The following is a 26,952-nucleotide window of genomic DNA, read 5'->3' as shown; positions in this document are numbered from 1 at the left end:
AGGGGGTATAGAGAGTGAGTACATGGGGATATAGAGAGTGAGTACAGGGGGCATAGAGAGTGAGTACAGGGGGTATAGAGAGTGAGTACAGGGGGTATAGAAAGTGAGTACAGGGGGCATAGAGAGTGAGTACAGGGGGTATAGAGAGTGAGTACAGGGGGTATAGAAAGTGAGTACAGGGGGCATAGAGAGTGAGTACAGGGGGTATAGAGGGTGACTACAGGGGGTATAGAGAGTGAGTACAGGGGGTATAGAGAGTGAGTATAGGGGGTATAGAGAGTGAGTATAGGGGGTATAGAGAGTGAGTACATGGGGATATAGTGAGTGAGTACAGTGGGTATAGAGAGTGAGTACAGGGGGAATCGAGAGTGAGTACAGGGGGTAAAGAGCGTGAGTACAGTGGGTGTAGAGAGTGAGTACAGGGGGTAAGGAGAGTGAGTATAGGGGGTATAGAGAGTGAGTATAGGGGGTATAGAGAGTGAGTACATGGGGATATGGTGAGTGAGTACAGTGGGTATAGAGAGTGAGTACAGGGGGAATCGAGAGTGAGTACAGGGGGTAAAGTGCGTGAGTACAGTGGGTGCAGAGAGTGAGTACAGGGGGTATAGAGAGTGAGCACAGGAGGTAAAGAGAGTGAGTACAGGGGGTATAGAGAGTGAGTACAGGGGGTATAGAGAGTGAGTACAGGGGGTAAAGAAAGTGAGTACATGGGGATATAGAGAGTGAGTACAGGGGGTATAGAGAGTGAGTGCAGGGGGTATAGAGAGTGAGTGCAGGGGGTATAGAGAGTGAGTACAGGGGGTATGGAGAGTGAGTACATGGGGATATAGAGAGTGAGTACAGTGGGTATAGCGAGTGAGTACAGGGGATATAGAGAGTGAGTACAGGGGGAAGAGGGTGTGAGTACGTGGGGATATAGAGAGTGAATACAGGGGGTATAGAGAGTGAGTACAGGGGGTATAGAGAGTGAGTATAGGGGGTACAGAGAGTGAGTACAGGGGGTATGGAGAGTGAGTACAGGGTGTATAGAGAGTGAGTACAGGGGGTATGGAGAGTGAGTACAGGGGGTATAGAGAGTGAGTACAGGGGGTATAGAGAGTGAGTACAGGGGGTATAGAGAGTGAGTACAGGGGGTATAGAGAGTGAGTACAGGGGGTATAGAGAGTGAGTACATGGGGATATAGAGAGTGAGTACAGGGGGTATAGAGGGTGAGTACAGGGGGTATAGAGAGTGAGTACAGGGGGTATAGAGAGTGAGTACAGGGGGTATAGAGAGTGTGTAAAATGGGGTATAGAGAGTGAGTACAGGGGGTATGGAGAGTGAGTACAGGGGGTATAGAGAGTGAGTACAGGGGGTATAGAGAGTGAGTACAGGGGGTATAGAGAGTGAGTACAGGGGGTATAGAGAGTGAGTACAGGGGCATAGAGAGTGAGTATAGGGCAGTATAGAGAGTGAGTACAGGGGGTATAGAGAGTGAGTACAGGGGGTATAGAGAGTGAGTACAGGGGGTATAGAGAGTGAGTACATGGGGATATAGAGAGTGAGTACAGGGGGTATAGAGGGTGAGTACAGGGGGTATGGAGAGTGAGTACAGGGTGTATAGAGAGTGAGTACAGGTGGTATAGAGAGTGAGTACAGGGGGAATCGAGAGTGAGTACAGGGGGTAAAGAGCGTGAGTACAGGGGGTATAGAGAGTGAGTACAGGGCGTTTTGAGACTGAGTACAGGGTGTATAGAGAGTGAGTACAGGGGGTATAGAGAGTGAGTACAGGGGGTAAAGAGAGTGAGTACAGGGGGTATAGAGAGTGAGTACAGGGGGTATCGAGAGTGAGCACAGGGGGTATAGAGAGTGAGTACATGGGGATATATAGAGTGAGTACAGGGGGTATAGGGAGTGAGTTTCGGGGGTATAGAGAGTGAGTACAGGGGATATGGAGAGTGAGTATAGGGTGTATAGAGAGTGAGTACAGGGGGATATAGAGAGTGAGTACAGGGGGTATAGAGAGTGAGTATAGGGTGTATAGAGAGTGAGTACAGGGGGATATAGAGAGTGAGTACAGGGGGTATAGAGAGTGAGTATAGTGGGTATAGATAGTGAGTACACGGGGATACAGAGAGTGAGTACAGGGGTTATAGAGAGTGACTACAGGGGGATACAGAGAGTGAGTACAGGGGGTATAGAGACTGAGTGCAGGGGGTCTAGAGAGTGAGTACAAGTGGTATATAGATTTAGTACAGGGGGTATAGACGGTGATACAGGGGGTATAGAGAGTGACTACTGGGGGTATAGAGAGTGAGTACATGGGGATATAGAGAGTGAGTACATGGGGATATAGAGAGTGAGTACAGGGGGTATCGGGAGTGAGTACTGGTGGCAGAGAGAGTGAGTACAGGTGGTATAGAGAGTGAGCATAGGGGGTAAAGAGAGTGAGTACATGGGGATATAGAGAGTGAGTACAGGGGGTATAGAGAGTGAGTCCAAGGGGTATAGAGAGTCAGTACAGGGGGCATAGAGAGTGAGTACAGGGGGAAGAGAGAGTGAGTACAGGGGGTATAGAGAGTCAGTACAGGGGGTAATGAGAGTGAGTATAGGGGGTATAGAGAGTGAGTACAGGGGGATATAGAGAGTGAGTACAGGGGGTATCGAGGGTGAGTACAGGGGGTATAGAGAGTGAGTATAGGGGGTATAGAGAGTCAGTACAGGGGGTATAGAGAGTGAGTATAGGGGGTATAGAGAGTGAGTACAGGGGGATATAGAGAGTGAGTACAGGGGGTATAGAGAGTGAGTATATGGGGTATAGAGAGTGAGTATAGGGGGTATACAAAGTGAGTACATGGGGATATAGTGAGTGAGTACAGGGGGTAAAGAGCGTGAGTACAGTGGGTGTAGAGAGTGAGTACAGGGGGTATAGAGAGTGAGTACAGGGGGTTTTGAGAGTGAGTACAGGGGGTATAGAGAGTGAGTACAGGGGGTAAAGATAGTGAGTACATGGGGATACAGAGAGTGAGTACAGGGGGTAAAGAGCGTGAGTACAGTGGGTGTAGAGAGTGAGTACAGGGGGTATAGAGAGTGAGTACAGGGGGTTTTGAGAGTGAGTACAGGGGGTATAGAGAGTGAGTACATGGGGATATAGAGAGTGAGTACAGGGGGTATAGAGAGTGAGTACAGGGGGTATAGAGAGTGAGTACAGGGGGTAAAGATAGTGAGTACATGGGGATATAGAGAGTGAGTACAGGGGGTATGGAGAGTGAGTACAGGGGGTATAGAGAGTGAGTAAATCGGGAAAAGAGAGTCAGTACATGGGGATATAGAGAGTGAGTACAGGGGGTCTAGAGAGTGAGTACAGTGGGTAGAGAGAGTGAGTACATGGGGATACAGAGATTGAGTACAGGGGGTATAGAGAGTGAGTCCAGGTGGTATAGAGAGTGAGTACAGGGGGTATAGAGAGTGAGTATAGGGGGTATAGAGAGTGAGTACAGGCAGGATAGAGACTGAGTACAGGGGGTATAGAGACTGAGTACAGGGGGTCCAGAGAGTGAGTAAAAGGGAGTATAGAGAGTGAGTACAGGGGGTATAGAGAGTGAGTACAGGCGGGATAGAGACTGAGTACAGGGGGTATAGAGACTGAGTACAGGGGGTCTAGAGAGTGAGTAAAAGGGGGTATAGAGAGAGAGTACAGGGGGTAGAGAGAGTGAGTACTGGGGGTATAGAGAGTGAGTACAGGGGGTCGAGAGAGTGAGTAAAAGGGTGTATAGAGAGTGAGTACAGGGGGTATAGAGAGTGAGTACAGGCGGGATAGAGACTGAGTGCAGGGGGTCTAGAGAGTGAGTAAAAGGGGGTATAGAGAGAGAGTACAGGGGGTAGAGAGAGTGAGTACTGGGGGTATAGAGAGTGAGTACAGGGGGTATAGAGAGTGAGTATAGGGGGTATAGAGAGTGAGTATAGGGTAAAAGAGAGTGAGTACAGGGGGATATAGAGAGTGAGTATAGGGGGTATAGAGAGTGAGTATAGGGTTATAGAGAGTGAGTACAGGGGGATATAGAGAGTGAGTAAGGGGCTAAAGAGTATGAGTCCAGGGGGTATAGAGAGTGAGTACAGGGGGTATGGAGAGTGAGTACAGGGGGTATGGAGAGTGAGTCCAGGGGGTATAGAGAGTGAGTACAGGGGGTATAGAGACTGAGTACAGGGGGTCTAGAGAGTGAGTAAAAGGGGGTATTGAGAATGAGTACAGGGGGTATAGAGAGTGAGTCCAGGTGGTATAGAGAGTGAGTCCAGGGGGTATAGAGAGTGAGTATAGGGGGTATAGAGAGTGAGTACATGGGGATATCGAGAGTGAGTACAGGGGCTAAAAAGCATGAGTCCAGGGGGTTTCGAGAGTGTGTACAGGGGGTAAAGAGGGTGAGAACAGGGGTATAGAGAGTGAGTACATGGGGATATCGAGAATGAGTACAAGGGGTATAGAGAGTGAGTACAGGGGTTATAGAGAGTGAGCACAGGGGATATAGAGAGTGAGTAGATGGGGATATAGAGAGTGAGTACAGGGGGTATAGAGTGTGAGTACAGGCGGTATAGAGAGTGAGTCCAGGGGGTATAGAGAGTGAGTACAGGGGGTATAGAGAGTGAGTACAGGGGGTATAGAGAGTGAGTATCGGGGGTATAGAGAGTGAGTAGATGGGGATATAGAGAGTAAGTAAGGGGGTATAGAGAGTGAGTACAGGGGGAATGGAGAGTGAGTACAGGGGGATATAGAGAGTGAGTACATGGGGGTATAGAGAGTGAGTCCAGGGGGTATAGACAGTGAGTACAGGGGGTATAGAGAGTGAGTATCGGGGGTATAGAGAGTGAGTAAGGGGGTATAGAGAGTGAGTACAGGGGGAATGGAGAGTGAGTACAGGGGGATATAGAGAGTGAGTACATGGGGGTATAGAGTGTGAGTACAGGGGGTATGGAGAGTGAGTACAGGGGGTATATAGAGTGAGTATAGGGGGTATAGAGAGTGAGTACAGGGGGATATAGAGAGTGAGTACATGGGGATATCGAGAGTGAGTACAGGGGATATAGAGAGTGAGTACAGGGGGTATAGAGAGTGAGTACAGAGGGTATAGAGAGTGAGTACAGGGGGTATAGAGAGTGAGTACAGGGGATATAGAGAGTGAGTACAGGGTGTATAGAGAGTGAGTACAGGGGGTATAGAGAGTGAGTACAGGGGGTATAGAGAGTGAGTACAGGGGTTATAGAGAGTGAGTACAGGGGATATAGAGAGTGAGTACAGGGTGTATAGAGAGTGAGTACAGGGGATATAGAGAGTGAGTACAGGGTGTATAGAGAGTGAGTACAGGGGGTATAGAGAGTGAGTACAGGGGGTATAGAGAGTGAGTACAGGGGATATAGAGAGTGAGTACAGGGGGTATAGAGAGTGAGTACAGGGGGTCTAGAGAGTGAGTAAAAGGGGGTATTGAGAATGAGTACAGGGGGTATAGAGAGTGAGTCCAGGTGGTATAGAGAGTGAGTCCAGGGGGTATAGAGAGTGAGTATAGGGGGTATAGAGAGTGAGTACATGGGGATATCGAGAGTGAGTACAGGGGCTAAAAAGCATGAGTCCAGGGGGTTTCGAGAGTGTGTACAGGGGGTAAAGAGGGTGAGAACAGGGGTATAGAGAGTGAGTACATGGGGATATCGAGAATGAGTACAAGGGGTATAGAGAGTGAGTACAGGGGGTATAGAGAGTGAGTACAGGGGTTATAGAGAGTGAGCACAGGGGATATAGAGAGTGAGTCCAGGGGGTATAGAGAGTGAGTACAGGGGGTATAGAGAGTGAGTACAGGGGGTATAGAGAGTGAGTATCGGTGGTATAGAGAGTGAGTAGATGGGGATATAGAGAGTGAGTACAGGGGGTATAGAGAGTGAGTCCAGGGGGTATAGAGAGTGAGTAGATGGGGATATAGAGATTGAGTACAGGGGGTATAGAGAGTGAGTACAGGGGGTATAGACAGTGAGTACAGGGGGTATATAGAGTGAGTATCGGGGGTATAGAGAGTGAGTAAGGGGGTATAGAGAGTGAGTACAGGGGGAATGGAGAGTGAGTACAGGGGGATATAGAGAGTGAGTACATGGGGGTATAGAGTGTGAGTACAGGGGGTATGGAGAGTGAGTACAGGGGGTATATAGAGTGAGTATAGGGGGTATAGAGAGTGAGTACAGGGGGATATAGAGAGTGAGTACATGGGGATATCGAGAGTGAGTACAGGGGATATAGAGAGTGAGTACAGGGGGTATAGAGAGTGAGTACAGGGTGTACAGAGAGTGAGTACAGGGGATATAGAGAGTGAGTACAGGGTGTACAGAGAGTGAGTACAGGGTGTACAGAGAGTGAGTACAGGGGAAATAGAGAGTGAGTACAGGGGGTATAGAGAGTGAGTACAGGGTGTATAGAGAGTGAGTACAGGGGGTATAGAGAGTGAGTACAGGGGTTATAGAGAGTGAGTACAGGGGATATAGAGAGTGAGTACAGGGTGTATAGAGAGTGAGTACAGGGGATATAGAGAGTGAGTACAGGGTGTATAGAGAGTGAGTACAGGGGGTATAGAGAGTGAGTACAGGGGGATATAGAGAGTGAGTACATGGGGTATAGAGAGTGAGTACAGGGGGTATAGAGAGTGAGTACAGGGGATATAGAGAGTGAGTACAGGGTGTATAGAGAGTGAGTACAGGGGGTATAGAGAGTGAGTACATAGAATCATAGAATCATAGAAGTTACAACATGGAAACAGGCCCTTCGGCCCAACATGTCCATGTCGCCCAGTTTATACCACTAAGCTAGTCCCAATTGCCTGCACTTGGCCCATATCCCTCGATACCCATCTTCCCCATGTAACTGTCCAAATGCTTTTTAAAAGACAAAATTGTACCCGCCTCTACTACTGCCTCTGGCAGCTCGTTCCAGACACTCACCACCCTTTGAGTGAAAAAATTGCCCCTCTGGATCCTTTTGTATCTCTCCCCTCTCACCTTAAATCTGTGCCCCCTCGTTATAGACTCCCCTACCTTTGGGAAAAGATTTTGACTATCGACCTTATCTATGCCCCTCATTATTTTATAGACTTCTATAAGATCACCCCTTAACCTCCTACTCTCCAGGGAATAAAGTCCCAGTCTGTCTAACCTCTCCCTGTAAGTCAAACCATCAAGTCCCGGTAGCATCCTAGTAAATCTTTTCTGCACTCTTTCTAGTTTAATAATATCCTTTCTATAATAGGGTGACCAGAACTGTACACAGTACTCCAAGTGTGGCCTCACCAATGCCCTGTACAACTTCAACAAGACATCCCAACTCCTGCATTCAATGTTCTGACCAATGAAACCAAGCATGCTGAATGCCTTCTTCACCACCCTATCCACCTGTGACTCCACTTTCAAGGAGCTATGAATCTGTACTCCTAGATCTCTTTGTTCTATAACTCTCCCCAACGCCCTACCATTAACGGAGTAGGTCCTGGCCCGATTCGATCTACCAAAATGCATCACCTCACATTTATCTAAATTAAACTCCATCTGCCATTCATCGGCCCACTGGCCCAATTTATCAAGATCCCGTTGCAATCCTAGATAACCTTCTTCACTGTCCACAATGCCACCAATCTTGGTGTCATCTGCAAACTTACTAACCATGCCTCCTAAATTCTCATCCAAATCATTAATATAAATAACAAATAACAGCGGACCCAGCACCGATCCCTGAGGCACACCGCTGGACACAGGCATCCAGTTTGAAAAACAACCCTCGACAACCACCCTCTGTCTTCTGTCGTCAAGCCAATTTTGTATCCAATTGGCTACCTCACCTTGGATCCCATGAGATTTAACCTTATGTAACAACCTACCATGCGGTACCTTGTCAAAGGCTTTGCTGAAGTCCATGTAGACCACGTCTACTGCACAGCCCTCATCTATCTTCTTGGTTACCCCTTCAAAAAACTCAATCAAATTCGTGAAACATGATTTTCCTCTCACAAAACCATGCTGACTGTTCCTAATTAGTCCCTGCCTCTCCAAATGCCTGTAGATTCTGTCCCTCAGAATACCCTCTAACAACTTACCCACTACAGATGTCAGGCTCACTGGTCTGTAGTTCCCAGGCTTTTCCCTGCCGCCCTTCTTAAACAAAGGCACAACATTTGCTACCCTCCAATCTTCAGGCACCTCACCTGTAGCGGTGGATGATTCAAATATCTCTGCTAGGGGACCCGCAATTTCCTCCCTAACCTCCCATAACGTCCTGGGATACATTTCATCAGGTCCCGGAGATTTATCTACCTTGATGCGCGTTAAGACTTCCAGCACCTCCCTCTCTGTAATATGTACACTCCTCAAGACATCACTATTTATTTCCCCAAGTTCCCTAACATCCATGCCTTTCTCAACCGTAAATACCGATGTGAAATATTCATTCAGGATCTCACCCATCTCTTGTTGTTCCGCACATAGATGACCTTGTTGATCCTTAAGAGGCCCTACTCTCTCCCTAGTTACCCTTTTGCCCTTTATGTATTTGTAGAAGCTCTTTGGATTCACCTTTGCCTGATCTGCCAAAGCAATCTCATATCCCCTTTTTGCCCTCCTGATTTCTCTCTTAACTCTACTCCGGCAATCTCTATACTCTTCAAGGGATCCACTTGATCCCAGCTGCCTATGCATGTCATATGCCTCCTTCTTATTTTTGACTAGTGCCTCAATCTCCCGAGTCATCCAAGGTTCCCTACTTCTACCAGCCTTGCCCTTCACTTTATAAGGAATGTGCTTACCCTGAACCCTGGTTAACACACTTTTGAAAGCCTCCCACTTACCAGACGTCCCTTTGCCTGCCAACAGACTCTCCCAATCAACTTCTGAAAGTTCCTGTCTAATACCATCAAAATTGGCCTTTCCCCAATTTAGAATTTTAACTTTTGGGCCAGACCTATCCTTCTCCATAGCTATCTTAAAACTAATGGAATTATGATCACTGGTCCCAAAGTGATCCCTCACTAACACTTCTGTCACCTGCCCTTCCTTATTTCCCAAGAGGAGGTCAAGTTTTGCCCCCTCTCTAGTCGGGCCATCCACATACTGAATGAGAAATTCCTCCTGAATACACTCAACAAATTTCTCTCCATCCAAGCCCCTAATGCTATGGCTGTCCCAGTCAATGTTGGGAAAGTACAGGGGGTATAGAGAGTGAGTACAGGGGGTATAGAGAGTGAGTACAGGGGGTATAGAGAGTGAGTATAGGGCAGTATAGAGAGTGAGTACAGGGGGTATAGAGAGTGAGTACAGGGGGTATAGAGAGTGAGTACAGGGGGTATAGAGAGTGAGTACAGGGGTATAGAGAGTGAGTACAGGGGGTATAGAGAGTGAGTACAGGGGGTATAGAGAGTGAGTACAGGGGCTATAGAGACTGAGTATAGGGGGTATAGAGAGTGAGTACATGGGGATATATAGAGTGAGTACAGGGGGTAAAGAGCGTGAGTACAGGGGGTATAGAGAGTGAGTACAGGGGGTATATAGAGTGAGTACAGGGGGTATAGAGAGTGAGTACATGGGGATATCGAGAGTGAGTACAGGGGGTATAGAGAGTGAGTACAGGGGTTATAGAGAGTGAGTACATGGGGATATAGAGAGTGAGTACAGGGGATATAGAGAGTGAGTACAGGGTGTATAGAGAGTGAGTACAGGGGGTATAGAGAGTGAGTACATGGGGTATAGAGAGTGAGTACAGGGGGTATAGAGAGTGAGTACAGGGGTATAGAGAGTGAGTATAGGGCAGTATAGAGAGTGAGTACAGGGGGTATAGAGAGTGAGTACAGGGGGTATAGAGAGTGAGTACAGGGGGTATAGAGAGTGAGTACAGGGGTATAGAGAGTGAGTACAGGGGGTATAGAGAGTGAGTACAGGGGGTATAGAGAGTGAGTACAGGGGCTATAGAGACTGAGTATAGGGGGTATAGAGAGTGAGTACATGGGGATATATAGAGTGAGTACAGGGGGTAAAGAGCGTGAGTACAGGGGGTATAGAGAGTGAGTACAGGGGGTATAGAGAGTGAGTACAGGGGGTATAGAGAGTGAGTACAGGGGGTATAGAGAGTGAGTACAGGGCGTAGAGAGAGTGAGTACAGGGGGTAGAGAGAGTGAGTACTGGGGGTATAGAGAGTGAGTACAGGGGGTATAGAGAGTGAGTATAGGGGGTATAGAGAGTGAGTACAGGGGGTATAGAGAGTGAGTACAGGGGTATAGAGAGTGAGTACAGGGGGTATAGAGAGTGAGTACAGGGGGTATAGAGAGTGAGTACAGGGGGTATAGAGACTGAGTATAGGGGGTATAGAGAGTGAGTACATGGGGATATATAGAGTGAGTACAGGGGGTAAAGAGCGTGAGTACAGGGGGTATAGAGAGTGAGTACAGGGGGCATAGAGAGTGAGTACAGGGGGTATAGAGAGTGAGTACAGGGGGTATAGAGAGTGAGTACAGGGGGTATAGAGAGTGAGTACAGGGGGTATAGAGAGTGAGTACAGGGGGTATAGAGAGTGAGTACAGGGGGTATGGAGAGTGAGTACAGGGGGTATAGAGAGTGAGTACAGGGGGTATAGAGACTGAGTACAGGGGGTCTGGAGAGTGAGTAAAAGGGGGTATAGAGAGTGAGTACAGGGGGTAGAGAGAGTGAGTACAGGGGGTAGAGAGAGTGAGTACTGGGGTTATAGAGAGTGAGTACAGGGGGTATAGAGAGTGAGTATAGGGGGTCTGGAGAGTGAGTACAGGGGGTATAGAGAGTGAGTACAGGGGGTATATAGAGTGAGTACAGGGGGTATAGAGAGTGAGTACAGGGGGTATATAGAGTGAGTACAGGGGGTATAGAGAGTGAGTACAGGGGGTATATAGAGTGAGTACAGGGGGTATAGAGAGTGAGTACAGGGGGTATAGAGAGTGAGTACAGGGGGTATATAGAGTGAGTACAGGGGGTATAGAGAGTGAGTACAGGGGGTATAGAGAGTGAGTACAGGGGGTATATAGAGTGAGTACAGGGGGTATAGAGACTGAGTATAGGGGGTATAGAGAGTGAGTACATGGGGATATATAGAGTGAGTACAGGGGGTAAAGAGCGTGAGTACAGGGGGTATAGAGAGTGAGTACAGGGGGCATAGAGAGTGAGTACTGGGGGTATAGAGAGTGAGTACAGGGGGTATAGAGAGTGAGTACAGGGGGTATAGAGAGTGAGTACAGGGGGTATAGAGAGTGAGTACAGGGGGTCTAGAGAGTGAGTAAAAGGGGGTATAGAGAGTGAGTACAGGGGGTATAGAGAGTGAGTACAGGGGGTATAGAGAGTGAGTACAGGTGGTATAGAGAGTGAGTACAGGGGGTCTAGAGAGTGAGTAAAAGGGGGTCTAGAGAGTGAGTAAAAGGGGGTATTGAGAATGAGTACAGGGGGTATAGAGAGTGAGTCCAGGTGGTATAGAGAGTGAGTCCAGGGGGTATAGAGAGTGAGTATAGGGGGTATAGAGAGTGAGTACATGGGGATATCGAGAGTGAGTACAGGGGCTAAAAAGCATGAGTCCAGGGGGTTTCGAGAGTGTGTACAGGGGGTAAAGAGGGTGAGAACAGGGGTATAGAGAGTGAGTACATGGGGATATCGAGAATGAGTACAAGGGGTATAGAGAGTGAGTACAGGGGGTATAGAGAGTGAGTACAGGGGTTATAGAGAGTGAGCACAGGGGATATAGAGAGTGAGTAGATGGGGATATAGAGAGTGAGTACAGGGGGTATAGAGAGTGAGTACAGGCGGTATAGAGAGTGAGTCCAGGGGGTATAGAGAGTGAGTACAGGGGGTATAGAGAGTGAGTACAGGGGGTATAGAGAGTGAGTATCGGGGGTATAGAGAGTGAGTAGATGGGGATATAGAGATTGAGTACAGGGGGTATAGAGAGTGAGTACAGGGGGTATAGAGAGTGAGTACAGGGGGTATAGAGAGTGAGTACAGGGGGTATAGAGAGTGAGTACAGGGGGTATAGAGAGTGAGTACAGGGGGTATAGACAGTGAGTACAGGGGGTATAGAGAGTGAGTATCGGGGGTATAGAGAGTGAGTACAGGGGGTATAGACAGTGAGTACAGGGGGTATAGAGATTGAGTACAGGGGGTATAGAGAGTGAGTACAGGGGGTATAGAGAGTGAGTACAGGCGGTATAGAGAGTGAGTACAGGGGGTATAGAGAGTGAGTACAGGGGGTATAGAGAGTGAGTACAGTGGGTATAGAGAGTGAGTACAGGGGGTATAGACAGTGAGTACAGGGGGTATAGAGAGTGAGTATCGGGGGTATAAAGAGTGAGTAAGGGGGTATAGAGAGTGAGTACAGGGGGAATGGAGAGTGAGTACAGGGGGATATAGAGAGTGAGTACATGGGGGTATAGAGAGTGAGTACATGGGGATATATAGAGTGAGTATAGGGGGTATAGAGAGTGAGTACAGGGGGATATAGAGAGTGAGTACATGGGGATATCGAGAGTGAGTACAGGGGATATAGAGAGTGAGTACAGGGGGTATGGAGAGTGAGTACAGGGGGTATATAGAGTGAGTATAGGGGGTATAGAGAGTGAGTACAGGGGGATATAGAGAGTGAGTACATGGGGATATCGAGAGTGAGTACAGGGGATATAGAGAGTGAGTACAGGGTGTACAGAGAGTGAGTACAGGGGATATAGAGAGTGAGTACAGGGTGTACAGAGAGTGAGTACAGGGGATATAGAGAGTGAGTACAGGGTGTACAGAGAGTGAGTACAGGGGATATAGAGAGTGAGTACAGGGGGTATAGAGAGTGAGTACAGGGTGTATAGAGAGTGAGTACAGGGGGTATAGAGAGTGAGTACAGGGGTTATAGAGAGTGAGTACAGGGGATATAGAGAGTGAGTACAGGGTGTATAGAGAGTGAGTACAGGGGATATAGAGAGTGAGTACAGGGTGTATAGAGAGTGAGTACAGGGGGTATAGAGAGTGAGTACAGGGGGATATAGAGAGTGAGTACATGGGGTATAGAGAGTGAGTACAGGGGGTATAGAGAGTGAGTACAGGGGATATAGAGAGTGAGTACAGGGGGTATAGAGAGTGAGTACATGGGGTATAGAGAGTGAGTACAGGGGGTATAGAGAGTGAGTATAGGGCAGTATAGAGAGTGAGTACAGGGGGTATAGAGAGTGAGTACAGGCGGTATAGAGAGTGAGTACAGGGGGTATAGAGAGTGAGTACAGGGGTATAGAGAGTGAGTACAGGGGGTATAGAGAGTGAGTACAGGGGGTATAGAGAGTGAGTACAGGGGCTATAGAGACTGAGTATAGGCGGTATAGAGAGTGAGTACATGGGGATATATAGAGTGAGTACAGGGGGTAAAGAGCGTGAGTACAGGGGGTATAGAGAGTGAGTACAGGGGGTATAGAGAGTGAGTACAGGGGGTATAGAGAGTGAGTACATGGGGATATCGAGAGTGAGTACAGGGGGTATAGAGAGTGAGTACATGGGGATATAGAGAGTGAGTACAGGGGATATAGAGAGTGAGTACAGGGTGTATAGAGAGTGAGTACAGGGGGTATAGAGAGTGAGTACATGGGGTATAGAGAGTGAGTACAGGGGGTATAGAGAGTGAGTACAGGGGTATAGAGAGTGAGTATAGGGCAGTATAGAGAGTGAGTACAGGGGGTATAGAGAGTGAGTACAGGGGGTATAGAGAGTGAGTACAGGGGTATAGAGAGTGAGTACAGGGGGTATAGAGAGTGAGTACAGGGGGTATAGAGAGTGAGTACAGGGGCTATAGAGACTGAGTATAGGGGGTATAGAGAGTGAGTACATGGGGATATATAGAGTGAGTACAGGGGGTAAAGAGCGTGAGTACAGGGGGTATAGAGAGTGAGTACAGGGGGTATAGAGAGTGAGTACAGGGGGTATAGAGAGTGAGTACAGGGGGTATAGAGAGTGAGTACAGGGCGTAGAGAGAGTGAGTACAGGGGGTAGAGAGAGTGAGTACTGGGGGTATAGAGAGTGAGTACAGGGGGTATAGAGAGTGAGTATAGGGGGTATAGAGAGTGAGTACAGGGGGTATAGAGAGTGAGTACAGGGGTATAGAGAGTGAGTACAGGGGGTATAGAGAGTGAGTACAGGGGGTATAGAGAGTGAGTACAGGGGGTATAGAGACTGAGTATAGGGGGTATAGAGAGTGAGTACATGGGGATATATAGAGTGAGTACAGGGGGTAAAGAGCGTGTGTACAGGGGGTATAGAGAGTGAGTACAGGGGGCATAGAGAGTGAGTACAGGGGGTATAGAGAGTGAGTACAGGGGGTATAGAGAGTGAGCACAGGGGGTATAGAGAGTGAGTACAGGGGGAAAAGAGAGTGAGTACAGGGGGTATAGAGAGTGAGTACAGGGGGTAGAGAGAGTGAGTACTGGGGTTATAGAGAGTGAGTACAGGGGGTATAGAGAGTGAGTATAGGGGGTCTGGAGAGTGAGTACAGGGGGTATGGAGAGTGAGTACAGGGGGTATAGAGAGTGAGTACAGGGGGTATAGAGAGTGAGTACAGGGGGTATAGAGAGTGAGTACAGGGGGTATAGAGAGTGAGTACAGGGGGTATGGAGAGTGAGTACAGGGGGTATAGAGACTGAGTACAGGGGGTCTAGAGAGTGAGTAAAAGGGGGTATAGAGAGTGAGTACAGGGGGTAAAGAGCGTGAGTACAGGGGGTATAGAGAGTGAGTACAGAGGGTATAGAGAGTGAGTACAGGGGGTATAGAGAGTGAGTACAGGGGGTATAGAGAGTGAGGACAGGGGGTATAGAGAGTGAGTACAGGGGGTATAGAGAGTGATTACAGGGGGTATGGAGAGTGAGTACAGGGGGTATAGAGAGTGAGTACAGGGGGTATAGAGAGTGAGTACATGGGGATATAGAGAGTGAGTACAGGGGGTATAGGGAGTGAGTACTGGTGGCAGAGAGAGTGAGTACAGGTGGTATAGAGAGTGAGCATAGGGGGTAAAGAGAGTGAGTACATGGGGATATAGAGAGTGAGTACAGGGGGTATAGAGAGTGAGTCCAAGGGGTATAGAGAGTCAGTACAGGGGGTATAGAGAGTGAGTATAGGGGGTATAGAGAGTGAGTAAAATGGGGATATAGAGAGTGAGTACAGGGGGTATAGAGAGTGAGTCCAGGGGGTATAGAGAGTCAGTACAGGGGGTAAAATGGGGATATAGAGAGTGAGTACAGGGGGTATAGAGAGTGAGTCCAGGGGGTATAGAGAGTCAGTACAGGGGGTATAGAGAGTGACTATAGGGGGTATAGAGAGTGAGTACAGGGGGATAGAGAGAGTGAGTACAGGGGGTATAGAGAGTGAGTACAGGGGGTATAGAGAGTGAGTACAGGGGGTATAGAAAGTGAGTACATGGGGATATAGAGAGTGAGTACAGGGGGTATAGCGAGTGAGTACAGGGGATATAGAGAGTGAGTCCAGGGGGTATAGAGAGTCAGTACAGGGGGTATAGAGAGTGAGTATAGGGGGTATAGAGAGTGAGTACAGGGGGATATAGAGAGTGAGTACAGGGGGTATACAGAGTGAGTATATGGGGTATAGAGAGTGAGTATAGGGGGTATACAAAGTGAGTACATGGGGATATAGTGAGTGAGTACAGGGGGTAAAGAGCGTGAGTACAGTGGGTGTAGAGAGTGAGTACAGGGGGTATAGAGAGTGAGTACAGGGGGTTTTGAGAGTGAGTACAGGGGGTATAGAGAGTGAGTACAGGGGGTAAAGATAGTGAGTACATGGGGATATAGAGAGTGAGTACAGGGGGTAAAGAGCGTGAGTACAGTGGGTGTAGAGAGTGAGTACAGGGGGTATAGAGAGTGAGTACAGGGGGTTTTGAGAGTGAGTACAGGGGGTATAGAGAGTGAGTACAGGGGATATAGAGAGTGAGTACAGGGGGTATAGAGAGTGAGTACAGGGGATATAGAGAGTGAGTACAGGGGGTATAGAGAGTGAGTACAGGGGGTATAGAGAGTGAGTACAGGGGGTATAGAGAGTGAGTACAGGGGTATAGAGAGTGAGTACAGGGGGTATAGAGAGTGAGTACAGGGGGTATAGAGAGTGAGTACAGGGGCTATAGAGACTGAGTATAGGGGGTATAGAGAGTGAGTACATGGGGATATATAGAGTGAGTACAGGGGGTAAAGAGCGTGAGTACAGGGGGTATAGAGAGTGAGTACAGGGGGTATAGAGAGTGAGTACAGGGGGTATAGAGAGTGAGTACATGGGGATATCGAGAGTGAGTACAGGGGGTATAGAGAGTGAGTACATGGGGATATAGAGAGTGAGTACAGGGGATATAGAGAGTGAGTACAGGGTGTATCGAGAGTGAGTACAGGGGGTATAGAGAGTGAGTACATGGGGTATAGAGAGTGAGTACAGGGGGTATAGAGAGTGAGTACAGGGGTATAGAGAGTGAGTATAGGGCAGTATAGAGAGTGAGTACAGGGGGTATAGAGAGTGAGTACAGGGGGTATAGAGAGTGAGTACAGGGGGTATAGAGAGTGAGTACAGGGGTATAGAGAGTGAGTACAGGGGGTATAGAGAGTGAGTACAGGGGGTATAGAGAGTGAGTACAGGGGCTATAGAGACTGAGTATAGGGTGTATAGAGAGTGAGTACATGGGGATATATAGAGTGAGTACAGGGGGTAAAGAGCGTGAGTACAGGGGGTATAGAGAGTGAGTACAGGGGGTATAGAGAGTGAGTACAGGGGGTATAGAGAGTGAGTACAGGGGGTATAGAGAGTGAGTACAGGGCGTAGAGAGAGTGAGTACAGGGGGTAGAGAGAGTGAGTACTGGGGGTATAGAGAGTGAGTACAGGGGGTATAGAGAGTGAGTATAGGGGGTATAGAGAGTGAGTACAGGGGGTATAGAGAGTGAGTACAGGGGTATAGAGAGTGAGTACAGGGGGTATAGAGAGTGAGTACAGGGGGTATAGAGAGTGAGTACAGGGGGTATATAGACTGAGTATAGGGGGTATAGAGAGTGAGTACATGGGGATATATAGAGTGAGTACAGGGGGTAAAGAGCGTGTGTACAGGGGGTATAGAGAGTGAGTACAGGGGGCATAGAGAGTGAGTACAGGGGGTATAGAGAGTGAGTACAGGGGGTATAGAGAGTGAGCACAGGGGGTATAGAGAGTGAGTACAGGGGGTATAGAGAGTGAGTACAGGGGGTATAGAGAGTGAGTACAGGGGGTAGAGAGAGTGAGTACTGGGGTTATAGAGAGTGAGTACAGGGGGTATAGAGAGTGAGTATAGGGGGTCTGGAGAGTGAGTACAGGGGGTCTGGAGAGTGAGTACAGGGGGTATAGAGAGTGAGTACAGGGGGTATAGAGAGTGAGTACAGGGGGTATAGAGAGTGAGTACAGGGGGTATAGAGAGTGAGTACAGGGGGTATGGAGAGTGAGTACAGGGGGTATAGAGACTGAGTACAGGGGGTCTAGAGAGTGAGTAAAAGGGGGTATAGAGAGTGAGTACAGGGGGTAAAGAGCGTGAGTACAGGGGGTATAGAGAGTGAGTACAGAGGGTATAGAGAGTGAGTACAGGGGGTATAGAGAGTGAGTACAGGGGGTATAGAGAGTGAGGACAGGGGGTATAGAGAGTGAGTACAGGGGGTATAGAGAGTGATTACAGGGGGTATGGAGAGTGAGTACAGGGGGTATAGAGAGTGAGTACAGGGGGTATAGAGAGTGAGTACATGGGGATATAGAGAGTGAGTACAGGGGGTATAGGGAGTGAGTACTGGTGGCAGAGAGAGTGAGTACAGGTGGTATAGAGAGTGAGCATAGGGGGTAAAGAGAGTGAGTACATGGGGATATAGAGAGTGAGTACAGGGGGTATAGAGAGTGAGTCCAAGGGGTATAGAGAGTCAGTACAGGGGGTATAGAGAGTGAGTATAGGGGGTATAGAGAGTGAGTAAAATGGGGATATAGAGAGTGAGTACAGGGGGTATAGAGAGTGAGTCCAGGGGGTATAGAGAGTCAGTACAGGGGGTAAAATGGGGATATAGAGAGTGAGTACAGGGGGTATAGAGAGTGAGTCCAGGGGGTATAGAGAGTCAGTACAGGGGGTATAGAGAGTGACTATAGGGGGTATAGAGAGTGAGTACAGGGGGATATAGAGAGTGAGTACAGGGGGTATAGAGAGTGAGTACAGGGGGTATAGAGAGTGAGTACAGGGGGTATAGAAAGTGAGTACATGGGGATATAGAGAGTGAGTACAGGGGGTATAGCGAGTGAGTACAGGGGATATAGAGAGTGAGTCCAGGGGGTATAGAGAGTCAGTACAGGGGGTATAGAGAGTGAGTATAGGGGGTATAGAGAGTGAGTACAGGGAGATATAGAGAGTGAGTACAGGGGGTATACAGAGTGAGTATATGGGGTATAGAGAGTGAGTATAGGGGGTATACAAAGTGAGTACATGGGGATATAGTGAGTGAGTACAGGGGGTAAAGAGCGTGAGTACAGTGGGTGTAGAGAGTGAGTACAGGGGGTATAGAGAGTGAGTACAGGGGGTTTTGAGAGTGAGTACAGGGGGTATAGAGAGTGAGTACAGGGGGTAAAGATAGTGAGTACATGGGGATATAGAGAGTGAGTACAGGGGGTAAAGAGCGTGAGTACAGTGGGAGTAGAGAGTGAGTACAGGGGGTATAGAGAGTGAGTACAGGGGGTTTTGAGAGTGAGTACAGGGGGTATAGAGAGTGAGTACAGGGGGTATAGAGAGTGAGTACAGGGGATATAGAGAGTGAGTACAGGGGGTATAGAGAGTGAGTACAGGGGGTATAGAGAGTGAGTACAGGGGATATAGAGAGTGAGTACAGGGGGTACAGAGAGTGAGTACAGGGGGTCTAGAGAGTGAGTAAAAGGGGGTATAGAGAGTGAGTACAGGGGATATAGAGAGTGAGTACAGGGGGTATAGAGAGTGAGTACAGGGGGTCTAGAGAGTGAGTACAGGGGGTATAGAGAGTGAGTACAGGGGGTATAGAGAGTGAGTACAGGGGGTATAGAGAGTGAGTACAGGGGGTATAGAGAGTGAGTACAGGGGGTATAGAGAGTGAGTACAGGGGGTATAGAGAGTGAGTACAGGGGGTATAGAGAGTGAGTACAGGGGGTATAGAGAGTGAGTACAGGGGGTATAGAGAGTGAGTACAGGGGGTCTAGAGAGTGAGTAAAAGGGGGTATAGAGAGTGAGTACAGGGGGTATAGAGAGTGAGTACAGGCGGGATAGAGACTGAGTACAGGGGGTATAGAGACTGAGTACAGGGGGTCTAGAGAGTGAGTAAAAGGGGGTATAGAGAGTGAGTACAGGGGGTATAGAGAGTGAGTACAGCGGGTCTAGAGAGTGAGTATAGGGGGTATAGAGAGTGAGTACAGGGGGTATAGAGAGTGAGTATAGGGGGTATAGAGAGTGAGTATAGGGGGTATAGAGAGTGAGTACAGGGGGTATAGAGAGTGAGTATAGGGGGTATAGAGAGTGAGTATAGGGTTATAGAGAGTGAGTACAGGGGGATATAGAGAGTGAGTAAGGGGCTAAAGAGTATGAATCCAGGGGGTATAGAGAGTGAGTACAGGGGGTATGGAGAGTGAGTCCAGGGGGTATAGAGACTGAGTACAGGGGGTCTAGAGAGTGAGTACATGGGGATATCGAGAATGAGTACAAGGGGTATAGAGAGTGAGTACAGGGGGTATAGAGAGTGAGTGCAGGGGGTATAGAGAGTGAGTACAGAGGGTATAGAGTGTGAGTACAGGGGGTATAGAGGGTGAGTTCATGGGGATATCGAGAGTGAGTACAGGGGGTATAGAGAGTGAGTCCAGGGGGTATAGAGAGTGAGTACAGGGGGTATAGAGAGTGAGTAGATGGGGATATAGAGATTGAGTCCAGGGGGTATAGAGAGTGAGTACAGGGGGTATCGACAGTGAGTACAGGGGGTATAGAGAGTGAGTATCGGGGGTATAGAGAGTGAGTACAGGGGGTATAGAGAGTGAGTGCAGGGGGTATAGAGAGTGAGTACAGAGGGTATAGAGTGTGAGTACAGGGGGTATAGAGAGTGAGTTCATGGGGATATCGAGAGTGAGTACAGGGGGTATAGAGAGTGAGTCCAGGGGGTATAGAGAGTGAGTACAGGGGGTATAGAGAGTGAGTAGATGGGGATATAGAGATTGAGTCCAGGGGGTATAGAGAGTGAGTACAGGGGGTATCGACAGTGAGTACAGGGGGTATAGAGAGTGAGTATCGGGGGTATAGAGAGTGAGTACAGGGGGTATAGACAGTGAGTAAGGGGGTATAGAGAGTGAGTACAGGGGATATAGAGAGTGAGTACAGGGGGTATGGAGAGTGAGTACAGGGGATATAGAGAGTGAGTACAGGGGGTATGGAGAGTGAGTACAGGGGATATAGAGAGTGAGTACAAGGGGTATAGAGAGTGAGTACATGGGGATATAGAGAGTGAGTACAGGGGATATGGAGAGTGAGTACAGGGGAAATAGAGAGTGAGTAAGGGGGTATAGAGAGTGAGTACATTGGGTATAGAGAGTGAGTACAGGGGGTATAGAGAGTGAGTACAGGGGTATAGAGATTGAGTATAGGGGTATAGAGAGTGAGTACAGGGGGTATAGAGAGTGAGTACATGGGATATAGAGAGTGAGTACAGGGGGTATAGAGGGTGAGTACAGGGGTATGGAGAGTGAGTACAGGGGATATGGAGAGTGAGTACAGGGGAAATAGAGAGTGAGTAAGGGGGTATAGAGAGTGAGTACATGGGGTATAGAGAGTGAGTACAGGGGGTATGGAGAGTGAGTACAGGGGAAATAGAAAGTGAGTAAGGGGGTATAGAGAGTGAGTACATGGGGATATAGAGAGTGAGTACAGGGGATATGGAGAGTGAGTACAGGGGAAATAGAGAGTGAGTAAGGGGGTATAGAGAGTGAGTACATGGGGTATAGAGAGTGAGTACAGGGGGTATAGAGAGTGAGTACAGGGGTATAGAGAGTGAGTATCGGGGTATAGAGAGTGAGTACAGGGGGTATAGAGAGTGAGTACAGGGGGTATAGAGAGTGAGTACATGGGGTATAGAGAGTGAGTACAGGGGGTATAGAGAGTGAGTATAGGGCAGTATAGAGAGTGAGTACAGGGGGTATAGAGAGTGAGTACAGGGGGTATAGAGAGTGAGTACAGGGGGTATAGAGAGTGAGTACAGGGGTATAGAGAGTGAGTACAGGGGGTCTAGAGAGTGAGTAAAAGGGGGTATTGAGAATGAGTACAGGGGGTATAGAGAGTGAGTCCAGGTGGTATAGAGAGTGAGTCCAGGGGGTATAGAGAGTGAGTATAGGGGGTATAGAGAGTGAGTACATGGGGATATCGAGAGTGAGTACAGGGGCTATAAAGCATGAGTCCAGGGGGTAAAGAGAGTGTGTACAGGGCGTAAAGAGGCTGAGAACAGGGGTATAGAGAGTGAGTACATGGGGATATCGAGAATGAGTACAAGGGGTATAGAGAGTGAGTACAGGGGGTATAGAGAGTGAGTGCAGGGGGTATAGAGAGTGAGTACAGAGGGTATAGAGTGTGAGTACAGGGGGTATAGAGAGTGAGTTCATGGGGATATAGAGAGTGAGTACAGGCGGTATAGAGAGTGAGTCCAGGGGGTATAGAGAGTGAGTACAGGGGGTATAGAGAGTGAGTATCGGGGGTATAGAGAGTGAGTAGATGGGGATATAGAGATTGAGTACAGGGGGTATAGAGAGTGAGTCCAGGGGGTATAGAGAGTGAGTAGATGGGGATATAGAGATTGAGTCCAGGGGGTATAGAGAGTGAGTACAGGGGGTATCGACAGTGAGTACAGGGGGTATAGAGAGTGAGTATCGGGGGTATAGAGAGTGAGTACAGGGGGTATAGACAGTGAGTAAGGGGGTATAGAGAGTGAGTACAGGGGGTATAGAGAGTGAGTACAGGGGGTATGGAGAGTGAGTACAGGGGATATAGAGAGTGAGTACAGGGGGTATGGAGAGTGAGTACAGGGGATATAGAGAGTGAGTACAAGGGGTATAGAGAGTGAGTACATGGGGATATAGAGAGTGAGTACAGGGGATATGGAGAGTGAGTACAGGGGAAATAGAGAGTGAGTAAGGGGGTATAGAGAGTGAGTACAGGGGGTATAGAGAGTGAGTACAGGGGGTATAGAGAGTGAGTACAGGGGTATAGAGAGTGAGTATAGGGGTATAGAGAGTGAGTACAGGGGGTATAGAGAGTGAGTACATGGGGTATAGAGAGTGAGTACAGGGGGTATAGAGGGTGAGTACAGGGGGTATAGAGGGTGAGTACAGGGGTATGGAGAGTGAGTACAGGGGATATGGAGAGTGAGTACAGGGGAAATAGAGAGTGAGTAAGGGGGTATAGAGAGTGAGTACATGGGGTATAGAGAGTGAGTACAGGGGGTATGGAGAGTGAGTACAGGGGAAATAGAGAGTGAGTAAGGGGGTATAGAGAGTGAGTACATGGGGATATAGAGAGTGAGTACAGGGGATATGGAGAGTGAGTACAGGGGAAATAGAGAGTGAGTAAGGGGGTATAGAGAGTGAGTACATGGGGTATAGAGAGTGAGTACAGGGGGTATAGAGAGTGAGTACAGGGGTATAGAGAGTGAGTATCGGGGTATAGAGAGTGAGTACAGGGGGTATAGAGAGTGAGTACAGGGGGTATAGAGAGTGAGTACAGGGGGTATAGAGAGTGAGTACAGGGGGTATAGAGAGTGAGTACAGGGGGTATAGAGAGTGAGTACAGGGGGTATAGAGAGTGAGTACAGGGGTATAGAGAGTGAGTACAGGGGGTATAGAGATTGAGTACAGGGGGTATAGAGAGTGAGTACAGGGTGTACAGAGAGTGAGTACATGGGGATATAGAGAGTGAGTACAGGGGATATAGAGAGTGAGTACAGGGTGTACAGAGAGTGAGTACATGGGGATATCGAGAGTGAGTACAGGGGGTATAGAGAGTGAGTACAGGGGATATAGAGAGTGAGTACAGGGTGTATAGAGAGTGAGTACAGGGGGTATAGAGAGTGAGTACATGGGGTATAGAGAGTGAGTACAGGGGGTATAGAGAGTGAGTACAGGGGTATAGAGAGTGAGTATAGGGCAGTATAGAGAGTGAGTACAGGGGGTATAGAGAGTGAGTACAGGGGGTATAGAGAGTGAGTACAGGGGGTATAGAGAGTGAGTACAGGGGTATAGAGAGTGAGTACAGGGGGTATAGAGAGTGAGTACAGGGGGTATAGAGAGTGAGTACAGGGGTATAGAGAGTGAGTACAGGGGGTATAGAGAGTGAGTACAGGGGGTATAGAGAGTGAGTACAGGGGCTATAGAGACTGAGTATAGGGGGTATAGAGAGTGAGTACATGGGGATATATAGAGTGAGTACAGGGGGTAAAGAGCATGAGTACAGGGGGTATAGAGAGTGAGTACAGGGGGTATAGAGAGTGAGTACAGGGGGTATAGAGAGTGAGTACAGGGGGTATAGAGAGTGAGTACAGGGGTATAGAGAGTGAGTACAGGGGGTATAGAGAGTGAGTACAGGGGGTATAGAGAGTGAGCACAGGGGGTATAGAGAGTGAGTACAAGGGGTATAGAGAGTGAGTACAGGGGGTATGGAGAGTGAGTACAGGGGGTCTAGAGAGTGAGTACAGGGCGTAGAGAGAGTGAGTACAGGGGGTAGAGAGAGTGAGTACAGGGCGTAGAGAGAGTGAGTACAGGGGGTATAGAGAGTGAGTACAGGGCGTCGAGAGAGTGAGTACAGGGGGTAGAGAGGGTGAGTACTGGGGGTATAGAGAGTGAGTACAGGGGGTATAGAGAGTGAGTATAGGGGGTATAGAGAGTGAGTACAGGGGGTATAGAGAGTGAGTACAGGGGTATAGAGAGTGAGTACAGGGGGTATAGAGAGTGAGTACAGGGGGTATAGAGAGTGAGTACAGGGGGTATAGAGACTGAGTATAGGGGGTATAGAGAGTGAGCACATGGGGATATATAGAGTGAGTACAGGGGGTAAAGAGCGTGAGTACAGGGGGTATAGAGAGTGAGTACAGGGGGTATAGAGAGTGAGTACAGGGGGTATAGAGAGTGAGTACAGGGGGTATAGAGAGTGAGTACGGGGGTATAGAGAGTGAGTACAGGGGGTATAGAGAGTGAGTACAGGGGGTATGGAGAGTGAGTACAGGGGGTATAGAGAGTGAGTACAGGGGGTATAGAGACTGAGTACAGGGGGTCTAGAGAGTGAGTACAGGGGGTATAGAGAGTGAGTACAGGGGGTAGAGAGAGTGAGTACAGGGGGTAGAGAGAGTGAGTACTGGGGTTATAGAGAGTGAGTACAGGGGGTATAGAGAGTGAGTACAGGGGGTATAGAGAGTGAGTACAGGGGGTATAGAGAGTGAGTACAGGGGGTATAGAGAGTGAGTACAGGGGGTATAGAGAGTGAGTACAGGGGGTATGGAGAGTGAGTACAGGGGGTATAGAGACTGAGTACAGGGGGTCTAGAGAGTGAGTAAAAGGGGGTATAGAGAGTGAGTACAGGGGGTAAAGAGCGTGAGTACAGGGGGTATAGAGAGTGAGTACAGGGGGTATAGAGAGTGAGTACAGGGGGTATAGAGAGTGAGTACAGGGGGTATAGAGAGTGAGTACAGGGTGTATAGAGAGTGAGTACAGGGGGTATAGAGAGTGAGTACAGGGGGTATGGAGAGTGAGTACAGGGGGTATAGAGAGTGAGTACAGGGGGTATAGAGAGTGAGTACAGGGGGTAGAGAGAGTGAGTACTGGGGTTATAGAGAGTGAGTACAGGGGGTATAGAGAGTGAGTATAGGGGGTCTGGAGAGTGAGTACAGGGGGTATGGAGAGTGAGTACAGGGGGTATAGAGAGTGAGTATAGGGGGTATGGAGAGTGAGTACAGGGGGTATGGAGAGTGAGTACAGGGGGTACAGAGAGTGAGTATAGGGGGTATAGAGAGTGAGTATAGGGGGTATAGAGAGTGAGTACAGGGGGATATAGAGAGTGAGTATAGGGGGTATAGAGAGTGAGTACATGGGGATATCGAGAGTGAGTACAGGGGCTAAAGAGCGTGAGTACAGGGGGTATAGAGAGTGAGTACAGGGGGTATAGAGAGTGAGTACATGGGGATATCGAGAGTGAGTACAAGGGGTATAGAGAGTGAGTACAGGGGGTATAGAGAGTGAGTACAGGGGGTATAGAGAGTGAGTATAGGGGGTATTGAGAGTGAGTACAGGGGGTATAGAGAGTGAGTATAGGGGGTATGGAGAGTGAGTACAGGGGGTATAGAGAGTGAGTCCAGGTGGTATAGAGAGTGAGTATCGGGGGTATGGAGAGTGAGTACAGGGGGTATGGAGAGTGAGTACAGGGGGATATAGAGAGTGAGTAAGGGGGTATAGAGAGTGAGTACATGGGGATATCGAGAGTGAGTACAGGGGGTATGGAGAGTGAGTACAGGGAGTATAGAGAGTGAGTATTGGGGGTATAGAGAGTGAGTATAGGGGGTATAGAGAGTGAGTACAGGGGGATATAGAGAGTGAGTAAGGGGGTATAGAGAGTGAGTACATGGGGATATCGAGAGTGAGTACACGGGGTATGGAGAGTGAGTACAGGGGGTATAGAGAGTGAGTACAGGGGTATAGAGAGTGAGTATAGGGCAGTATAGAGAGTGAGTACAGGGGGTATAGAGAGTGAGTACAGTTGGTATAGAGAGTGAGTATAGGGGGTATAGAGAGTGAGTACAGGGGGTATAGAGAGTGAGTACTGGGGTATAGAGAGTGAGTACAGGGGGTATAGAGAGTGAGTACAGGGGGTATAGAGAGTGAGTACAGGGGGTATAGAGAGTGAGTACAGGGGGTATAGAGAGTGAGTATAGGGGGTATAGAGAGTGAGTACATGGGGATATATAGAGTGAGTACGGGGGGTAAAGAGCGTGAGTACAGGGGGTATAGAGAGTGAGTACAGGGGGTATATAGAGTGAGTACAGGGGGTATAGAGAGTGAGTACAGGGGGTATAGAGAGTGAGTACAGGGGGTATAGTGAGTGAGTACAGGGGGTATCGGGAGTGAGTACAGGGGTATAGAGAGTGAGTACAGGGGGTATAGAGAGTGAGTACAGGGGGTAGAGATGATGAGTACAGTTAGTTTGGAGGGTCAGTCTGTGGGCTATCGTGAGTGAATACACGCAGTGTAGAGGGTGAGTACACGCAGTGTAGAGGGTGAGTGCACGCAGTGTAGAGGGTGAGTTCATGCAGTGTAGAGGGTGAGTGCATGCAGTGTAGAGGGTGAGTACACGCAGTGTAGAGGGTGAGTACACGCAGTGTAGAGGGTGAGTACACGCAGTGTCGAGGGTGAGTACACGCAGTGTAGAGGGTGAGTTCATGCAGTGTAGAGGGTGAGTGCATGCAGTGTAGAGGGTGAGTACACGCAGTGTAGAGGGTGAGTACACGCAGTGTAGAGGGTGAGTTCACGCAGTGTGGAGGGTGAGTACACGCAGTGTAGAGGGTGAGTACACGCAGTGTAGAGGGTGAGTACACGCAGTGTAGAGGGTGAGTACTCGGGTTTTTCGAGGGCGTGTTCAGGGAGTATAGAATCATACAATCATAGAAAGGTTACAGCGTGGAAGGAGGCCATTTGGCCCATCGTGTCCCTGCCGGCTCTATGCAAGAGCAATCCAGCTAGTCCCTTTCCCCCGCCCTATCCCTGTTGCCCTACGTTTTTTGTTCCTTTCAAGTATTTATCCAGTTGCCTTTTGAAGGCCATGATTGAATCTGCCTCCACCACCCCCTCGGGCAGTGCATTCCAGATCCTAACCACTCGCTGTGTAAAAAAAGGTTTTTCTT

Source organism: Heptranchias perlo, chromosome 23 (genome assembly GCF_035084215.1).
Source record: "Heptranchias perlo isolate sHepPer1 chromosome 23, sHepPer1.hap1, whole genome shotgun sequence".
NCBI classification, from domain to species: Eukaryota; Metazoa; Chordata; class Chondrichthyes; order Hexanchiformes; family Hexanchidae; genus Heptranchias; species Heptranchias perlo.
Note: the sequence above shows the minus strand (reverse complement) of the source record.